Consider the following 10,299-nt stretch of genomic DNA (forward strand, 5'->3'; position numbering starts at 1 on the left):
AAATCATAATACTACAACTATTAAAAGTGTATATCGAGTAAATGATCATGTCAATATTTCTAAGGATATATGAGAAATGTACTTTTGAATGAATAAAAAAAATCCATTTGAACAAAAAAAATTATCAGGCAAAAAAAAGAAAAAAGAAAAAAAAAAAAAAACATCTCCATGTACACCGTAGCATAGTGTCACTTCAAAAGGTCAAATAACATAGAATTTGAAACGGTTAATTTAATATCAATTTTCCTCTTACACGGAATGAGATACCAAAGCGAATAGCACCAACCTTTCAGATTTTTTTTTTTAGTTAGAGAATTGGTGTAGAAACAACTCTACTCCCATGTGCGTAATTTTGAAGAAACTACGTTCTAGCCTTTTACGTCTCATATTCTTTTGTTATACGGTTAGGCATTGGTATGTATTCAAATAGAAAAATCTTACCTTCAGATGTTTATTATATTTTTTGCCTTTACTTGACCTTGACCTTGATTTTCAACCAAATCCTTCACAAAATATAATCAAGTTGTCCTGTGATCATTTGACAATCATACAACCAAATTTCATGAGATTCGGTTAAATAATTTCTGAGTTTTGTGATTTGTTTTTGACAGGTTCGTGACCTGGGCTTTGACTTTTGACTCAATCACTCCCAATCTAATCAAATTGTCATTGGATCATGGCTAATCACCCCACTAAATTTCATGATATTCAGTCAAATAGTTTTTGAGTTATGCGAATCAAAAGTACACTGACAGACATACGACTATCAAAATATACTTTCACAACTAAGATGGCGTAGGTAAATAATATGGCTAAAGCTGGCATGGCAATCATAATTCACACTGAATATAATCGCAGTGTGTAAAATACTTTCATTGTGGTAGGATTTGTTAATATGTATTCTATTTGGACTAAATATCTTTTTTTGTAGCAAACGTTGCTGAAAAATCATTTAAAAAAAAAGAATAGATTTTTTTTATATGATATTTTGCTTAATTTAGGTTTGGTAACAATTATATTTTCATCACCCCCAATAGAAAAAAAAATAGTACTTACGCTTAATTATACTATTGTTTATTCGAGTTGTACCAACCGTGTTTCACACAATTGTACATAATTCCTTTTGTATATATTATGCTTGTATCATCGCTCTTCCCTCGCACTAAAACGAACATGAAAATTCATGTCTGGTTTTTCCTCTGTAATATTGTCTGTCTTGTGAACTTGTCATGTCCTGTTGCCTTGAGGTTTTGTATATAAGGAGAATGTTCTACAATAATATAACTCAGTCGTTTCCAACCTGCCTTAGAGTTCACAGCCTTACTCGGCGCTGTCCCATTGGTGACCCCGGAAGTCGACTCGTTCCCATTGCCTTCCACCCCCACCTCCCTCGCCCCTCCATCGTTGGTACTATGATGGAGACGGACTCTACTACAGCAGTTGGCGCCGCGGCCGCCCCATTGAAACTTTCACCGTTCACCAGCAGAGAAGCGTTTGCTTGGTTTCAACGCGCTGAAGTCCACTTTCGTATCAGGGGCGTAACTCGCTCAACCACCAAAGCGGATTATGTTCTCGCGGCGATACCCCAGGACACCTTCCCAGAAATATCCGACTGGCTTTGTGAACAAGGAGACACCCCGATAGCGTATGACGCCCTCAAAACATACCTTCTGCAGCAGTACTCGCCGTCGCCAGCCGCCCGTATAGCAAAGCTTTTTCAGCTCTCGCAACAACCGTTGGGGGACCAAAGGGCTTCGCTTGCCCTCAGGGAAATGACCAGTATCGCACAGCTCTCCTCGTGAGGTGAACCTACTCCGGGCCCTTTGGATACGCCGTTTACCTGAACCTGTACGCGCTGCCATACCCAATTTCGATAGTTTACCCATAAAGGACTTGATGACCAAAGCCGACGCCCTTATGGAATGCCACTTCAAGACCTCCATCAACGCCTCCACCCCTGACGACGAGGATGCCTCTTCAACGTCAACAGAAGCTGACATGAATGCCGTAGGACATACGCGCCTACCCCGTGACGTGCCGAAGCGGCGACAAAGCCGCCCACCACCCACCAATCGCTCGCGCCCCAACGAACGACTTCTACAGCCACTTACTACCTCCCATCCGCCGCAGTTTTGCTACTACCACTTCAGATTCGGGGCAACCGCGAATGAATGTGCCTTAGATTGTCTCTGGCCAAAAAACGTGTAAGTAGGCCATCGCTTGTGGCGGTGGCCTCCCGTGTTTCTAATCTTTTTTTTTTACAGGATGCAGGAACGAGCGTGCGATTTTGGGTAGACACGGGTGCTTTTCATTCTCTTTTGCCAAGGAAACTCTTCAAGGCACAACGTAGTCTGTCTACATCTGCCGATGTCCGCTTGGTAGCTGCCAACGGATCTGCGATACCCACCTACAGTTACGAGAACCTCACATTATCGTTCGGAAACGGTAGATTCAATTGGAAGTTTCTCGTTGCTGACGTCACAATGCCAATCCTCGGTGCGGATTTCCTCTCTCATTTCCACCTTCTGGTCGATGTCGCCCACCGACGATTGGTCAACGCAGACTCGTACTTGTCGACACCTCTTCAACCCGCCCCCTCTAACCTCGCTCTCCCCATCAGCGCACCCACGGATACCTACGCCCACCTCCTCACGTCGTACCCGGAAGTTTTCCGCCCAGAACTTTGCCAAACGCCCACGGTTCCTGCCAAGCACGGTATTTATCACCATATCAAGACGACGGGATCCTCAGTCTTCGCAAAATTCAGACATCTGGCACCGGAACGATTGGCAGCCGCCAAACAGACGTTCGCCGAAATGGAAAAAATGGGCCTTGGCCAAAAGGCCTCCAGCCCATTGTCGTCACCCTTACACATCGTTCTGAAGAAAGACGGCTCCCTCCGTCCATGCGGGGATTACAGGCGCCTGAACATGCAAACAGAACCGGATCACTATCCCCTCCCAAACATTGCCGATGTAACCTCCTACAGGCACAAAGCGAAGGTTTTCTCTACGCTCGACCTCCTGAAGGGGTATTATCAGGTGCCTATGAACCCAAAAGACATCCCCAAGACCGCCATCACCACTCCGTTTGGCACATACACCTTCAATTACTCCTGTTTTGGCCTTCGTAATGCTGGGGCCACGTTTCAACGTCTCATGGATGGTATCTTAGGGGACCTCCCTTTCTGTGTATTATATGTAGACGACATACTTGTGTTCTCCTCCTCAAAAGAGGAACACCTCCGTCACCTGCGCATCGTGCTCGACCGCCTGCAACAAAACTGCCTTGTAGTCCGGTACGACAAGTGTACCTTTGGCGCCAACGAAGTGTCGTACTTAGGGCACCGTATCACTCCTGAAGGAGTCCATCCCCTCCCTGAGAAGGTAGCAGCCGTTCAGAATTTCCCCGCGCCCTCGACCGTCAAAGCTCTGCAGGAATTCTTGGGCATGATCAACTATTATCACCGTTTTCTGCCAGCCATTGCCGCCACTCTTGCTCCCCTCTACGCCTCCCTCAAGGGCAAGCCAAAGGACCTGAAGTGGGGTCCCCTTCAAGAAGCAGCCTTCTGCAATGCAAAGAAGGTCATATCAACTGCTGCGGCTCTCACTTTTCCTATCCCACACGCCCCTCTCCTTCTCTCCACCGATGCCAGCGACGTCGCTATTGGTGCAGTACTCGAGCAGGTGGTCAAAGGCTCGCCCCGCCCATTGGCCTTCTTCAGCAGAAAACTGTCCAAAGCAGAATCGGGTTATTCTACCTTAGATCGAGAATTGCTGGCAGTACACTTAGCTGTCCGTCACTTTCGCCATTTCTTAGAAGGTACGCCCTTCGTCATTCGCACAGACCACATGCCTCTAGTGCACGCCTTCACTCGACAGTCTGACGCCTGGTCCGCCGTCAACGCCGACATTTCCCGCCGTGGCTGAATACAATTGCAACCTCCAATACGTCTCTGGGAAAATGAATCCCGTTGCCGATGCCCTGTCAAGAAACACGTTGGCTGCCGTTCAACTGGGATTGGATTACAACGCCTTGGCTGAAGCCCAACGACAGGATCCAGAGTATCAAGCTTGTAGGACATCCTGCACGTCCCTCCGTAGGGCAGATTTTCCCCTCGAAGACTCCAACACCACCCTCCTCTGTGACGTCAGTACTGGTAGACCGCGACCTTGGATTCCTGTTCCCATGCGCCGACAGGTGTTTGATTTCATCCACGGCCTTTCACATCCCTCGTGCCGTTCTACTGCACAGCTGCTGAAGGCAAAGTTCATTTGGCACGGCATTTCTAAGGATGCTAAGGATTGGGTCTGCGCCTGTACTTCTTGCCAAACTTCCAAAGTACATCGACACACGGATTCAGGAGTGGGCATCTTTCCTCAACCTCAGCGTCGTTTCGCACACATTCACGTCGACGTTGTAGGCCCACTACCCACTTCACAAGGACATCGTTACCTGTTTACCGTCATCGATCGCTCCACTCGTTGGCCTGAAGCCATTTCCCTGGAAACTGCTATGTCCGCCTCATGTACATCTGCCTTACTCTCTGGATGGAGTTCAAGATTCGGTATCCCTGAGCATATTACTTCTGACAGGGGAACCACCTTCACCTCTCAATTGTGGACGTCATTAGCGAATCTTCTCGGCATCACCCTACATCAGACAACGGCCTACAACCCCGCTGCCAATGGAATGGTTGAACGTTTTCATCGCTCCCTCAAAGCAGCTTTGATGTCCTGCTGCAAGGATTGCAACTGGTTTACTCAGCTTCCCTGGGTCCTCCTTGGACTAAGGACCACTCCTAAAGACGCCCTCGACGTCTCAGCAGCTGAAATGGTGTATGGCAATCCGTTGGTCGTCCCTACCAAAATTTTTCCTTCTACAACCTCCTCCGACGATCTCCGGCGCATACGTCACGTTGTGGGAAAATTTACTCCTTGCCGCCAGACTTACAAGCCTCCAGCGAAGCATCACATACCAATGGACTTGCACTCTGCAACGCACGTCTTCCTGCGCAACGACACTAGCAAGCCACCACTAACGCCCCCTTACACGGGCCCTTTCCTTGTGATCCGACGCAGTCCGAAAGCATTCCTCCTAAACATTCGGGGCAAAGAAGACTGGGTCTCCATTGATCGTCTAAAACCTGCTTATCTTCTGCTAGATGACCCGCCTACAGTTCGCCTCTCTAGATCAGGGCGCCCTATTTAACATGTACAGTATGTCATTTTTTAGGGGGGGAGCCATGTACCAACCGTGTTTCAAACAATTGTACATAATTCCTTTTGTATATATTATGCTTGTATCTTCGCTCTTCCCTCGCACTAAAACGAACATGAAAATTCATGTCTGGTTTTACCTCTGTAATATTGTCTGTCTTGTGAACCTGTTATGTCCTGTTGCCTTGAGGTTTTGTATATAAGGAGAATGTTCTACAATAATATAGCTGTCGTTTCCATCCTGCCTTTGAGTTCACAGCCTTACTCGTCGCCGTCACAGAGTAAATTTGCCTGAAATAATAACATTAGTGAAAAACTTTAATTGTTTTAAAAATCGTTTGCATAATAACATCTATAATGTACAAAAGGAAAAATTAAGGGCACTTTTTAATAAAGAGTGAACTATCAGAAAGAATCTTTTTTATCATAAATATTCGTCACTATGCCTTGTATGATAATTATCTTCGAAGATATAGTCTTATAAAATCACGACAGAATCATAAGGTTTGAAATTTGTACCTTGGAGTTAAAACTATATTCATAAAATGAGGTTCTTATCCCTCTCCTTCTCTCTCTCTCTCTCTCTCTCTCTCTCTCTCTCTCTCTCTCTCTCTCTCTCTCTCTCTCTCTCTCTCTCTCTCTCTCTCTCTGTGTATATATATATATATATATATATATATATATATATATATATATATATATATATATATATATATATATATATATATATATATATATATATTTAGGAAGCTGGTCTAGTATAGAGTAAATATAGTAGTTTAGTACTGATTCTATTCATATTTTATATGTGTATCAAAGAGAGGTTAGCCAGGTCTAAAGATGAGGTATATTATGTAAATTACGTAAGACCCTCATGGTTAATTTCATTTTATTTTTTATTCAAGTTAGTATATGTAAATTTACGTTATTTTTTAAGAATTAACTTTTTATTTCACATATTTATGTTACGAAGTCGTACTTAATCCGTTTGAGAGTGTTATGTGACCATATGAAATATGAACAGGGGCTTATGTAATGTTCTTTTATATTTTTATGAGGTATTACATCGTGTTTGAAAGAAAATATGCAATTGCTTGGGGTGCCTTGTGATTTAGAAAATTCGTGAAAAACATGGTGATAGGATGTGATTTTGAATTTAATGTATTGGGGTGAGAGCTGGCATTGTATAATGTTTTTGTAACTGAAACTGCAGGAAGGTGTTAGGTATTTGTATTTTGATCTGGTTATCTATTTTCATTAAGTGTCAATCTTAGGTATTGTATTCAGATTTGATTTCACATGAAACATGAGTATATCTTTCTCTATGGTTTATGCAGATTTAACATTTAGAGTCAGGTGATTATATGATTTTCTGATCGCAACATTTTTGTCTTAATCTAAGTTTTGTTCAGACTCAATATTTCAAGTGATTTATTTGTTTTATGTATATTCCTTCTAAGTGTTGTAATTCATATAGAATATATTTATTTTTGTAAGGAGTGTATTATTCCAATTACTATTGTTCAGAAAAAATATTCACTTGTATCCTGTTAGTCACCCATAGTAAGTTTATTCGTTATAATAATTACACAGTTTACTTTTGAGTGTACTTGATATACTTTAGGATATTTAGTGTTTTATATATTGCTGTCTGGGAGTTATTCAACCATCTCATAGAGCGTGTATCAATATTTTAAAGTGTAACAGTTTTAATATAAAAGCAAACAAATGAGTTTAGAATTCAAGAGGTTTATTAACTTGCCAGTCATATTATATATAATACTATGTGTTTGGTTCCCAGGCATGAGCAATAGTATAATATATTTTTGGTGCCCAGACCCTCTGGATAAAGTATGTCTGTTTCAAATATGGGTGATAACAGGGGGATGTTTTGATTGAAGGTATGGATGGGATTTTGTGTATTGTATGGACATATTTTGGAAAGGTATTTAATATTTTAAATTACAAGATGGCACAGTTTAATATCCAAGAGTTTTTGAATAACCCAAATGTTCAGGAATTGTCATAAGTTAATGTAACTAAAGCTCAGTGGTGTTTGGTTCCCAGACATGAGCAATAGTATAATATATTTTTAGAGCCCAGACCCTCTGGATAAAGTATGTCTGTTTTAAATATGGGTGATAACAGGGGGATGTTTTGATTAAAGGTATGGATGGGATTTTGTGTATTGTATGGACATATTTTGGAAAGGTATTTAATATTTTAAATTACAAGATGGCACAGTTTAATATCCAAGAGTTTTGAATAACCCAAATGTTCAGGAATTGCCAGAAGTTAATGTAACTAAAGCTCAGTGGCGTTAATAAATTCGGGAAAGCTGTCGGAAAAAAAAAAATATTGTAGCAGCTCGTGAATTGTTGGAGGAGGGTGAGGAAGAAATTTTAGCAAATCAAGAAACAGTTGACCCACAAACTGAAGGCATGGAAGCAGATAGGGATGTTGAGGATGAGATTCGATGAATTACGGCAAAAGAGAATTTATTATTATTATTATTATTATTATTATTATTATTATTATTATTATTATTATTATTATTATTATTACTATCCAAGCTACAACCCTAGTTGGAAAAGCAGGATGCTATAAGCCCAGGGGCTCCAACAGGGAAAAATAGCCCAGTGAGGAAAGGAAATAAGGAAATAAATAAATGAAGAGAATAAATTAACAATAAATCATTCTAAAATAAGAAACAACGTAAAAACAGACATGTCATATAATAAACTATCAACAACATAAAAAAAAAATATGTCATAAATAAACTATAAAAAGACTATATCCGCCTGGTCAACAAAAAAGCATTTGCTCCAACTTTGAACTTTTGAAGTTTTACTGATTCAACCACCCGATTAGGAAGATCATTCCACAACTTGGTCACAGCTGGAATAAAACTTCTAGAGTACTGCGTAGTATTGAGCCTCGTGATGGAGAAGGCCTGGCTATTAGAATTAACTGCCTGCCTAGTATTACGAACAGGATAGAATTGTCCAGGGAGATCTGAATGTAAAGGATGGTCAGAGTTGTGAAAAATCTTATGCAGCATGCATAATGAACTAATTGAACGACGGTGCCAGAGATTAATATCTAGATCAGGAATAAGAAATTTAATAGACCGTAAGTTTCTGTCCAACAAATTAAGATGAGAATCAGCAGCTGAAGACCAGACAGGAGAACAATACTCAAAACAAGGTAGAATGAAAGAATTAAAACACTTCTTCAGAATAGATTGATCACCGAAAATCTTGAAAGACTTTCTCAATAAGCCTATTTTTTTGTGAAATTGAAGAAGACACAGACCTTAAATGTTTCTCAAAAGTAAATTTACTGTCGAGAATCACACCTAAAATTTTGAAAGAGTCATACATATTTAAAGAAACATTATCAATACTGAGATCCAGATGTTGAGGAACCACCGTCCTTGACCTACTTACAATCATACTTTGAGTTTTGTTAGGATTCAACTTTATACCCCATAATTTGCACCATGCACCAATTCTAGCTAAATCTCTATTAAGGGATTCACCAACCCTAGATCTACATTCAGGGGATGGAATTGATGCAAAGAGAGTAGCATCATCTGCTATGCAACAAGCTTGTTTTCTAGGCCAAACCACATGTCATGTGTATATAGTATAAAAAGTAATGGGCCAAGAACACTACCCTGTGGAACACCGGATATCACATTCCTATAATCACTATGGTGCCCATCAACAACAACTCTTTGAGATCTATTACTTAAAAAATCAATAATAATGCTAAGAAACGACCCACCCACTCCCAACTGTTTCAGTTTGAAAACAAGGGCCTCATGATTAACACGGTCAAAGGCAGCACTAAAATCAAGGCCAATCATACGAACTTCCCGACCACAATTAAGGGATTTCTGTACAGCATTGGAGATTGTAAGAAGGGCATCACATGCTCCAAGGCCTTTACAAAAACCAAATTGCAAACTAGGGAGTAGATGATTACCTTCAGCAAACCTATTAAGACGTTTTGCCAGAAGACGTTCAAAAACTTTAGATAATATGAGAGTTATGGAAATTGGGCGGTAATCAGTGGGACTTGAGCTACCACAAACACATTTACATAGAGGAGTAACATTACCAATTCTCCAACTAGTGCTAAAAGCTCCTCTTCTTGCTAACTTGCGCAAAATAACAGATAACTTTGGAGCTAAGAAATCTGCTGTCTTTATAAAAAACAAAGGAAAAATACCATTTGGGTCTACACCTTCATAAGCATCAAGGTCCATCAACAGAGCTTTAATCTCACGAGATCGAAAAGCTAAACTAGTTAGTTTAGCCTCAGGAAAAGAGGAATGAGGAAGTTCAAGTTTTTCATTACTCTGTTTACTGTCAAAAACATCAGCCAAAAGGGTTGCCTTTTCCTTTGGACAGTGAGTGACTGAGCCATCTGGTTTAAGTAAAGGAGGAACTGTTGCATCTACACCAAAGAGTGCAGATTTAAGGGTAGACCACCATTTATGTTCCTGAGTTGTACCAGAAAGTGTTTCTTTTATGGTTAAATTGTACTCCTTTTCAGTTGAGGCATTAACTCTCTGAGCAAAAGCTCGAAGCTGAGTATAGTTGTTCCAGGTCAAATCTGATCTGTTACCCTTCCAAAGTTGATAGGCCTCCTGCTTCTCCAAAAAAGCACGTCTACAATCATCATTGAACCACGGTTTGTCCTTCACTCGGTACCTTAGCACACGAGAAGGGATACGCCTATCAATTATGTTGACTAGATTCTCATTCAAAGGGACAACAGGATCTACACTATTATATAATTGTGACCAATTCAAGCACAAAAGATCATGTAAAATCCCATTCCAGTCTGCTTGGGATTTCATATAAATTTTACAAGAATATGATATATCAGGGACAGGCTGCTCAGTCTTCACTAATAATGAAATCAAGGCATGATCAGATGTCCCGACTGGAGAACCAACCTTACCAGTTATAACGCCAGGGGAGTCAGTGTATACGAGGTCCAAGCAATTACCAGACCTGTGAGTAGCTTCATTTATGATTTGCTCACAGCCTGATTCAGAGGCAAAGTC

The sequence above is a fragment of the Palaemon carinicauda genome, chromosome 4 (assembly GCF_036898095.1).
Source record: "Palaemon carinicauda isolate YSFRI2023 chromosome 4, ASM3689809v2, whole genome shotgun sequence".
Classification (NCBI taxonomy): domain Eukaryota; kingdom Metazoa; phylum Arthropoda; class Malacostraca; order Decapoda; family Palaemonidae; genus Palaemon; species Palaemon carinicauda.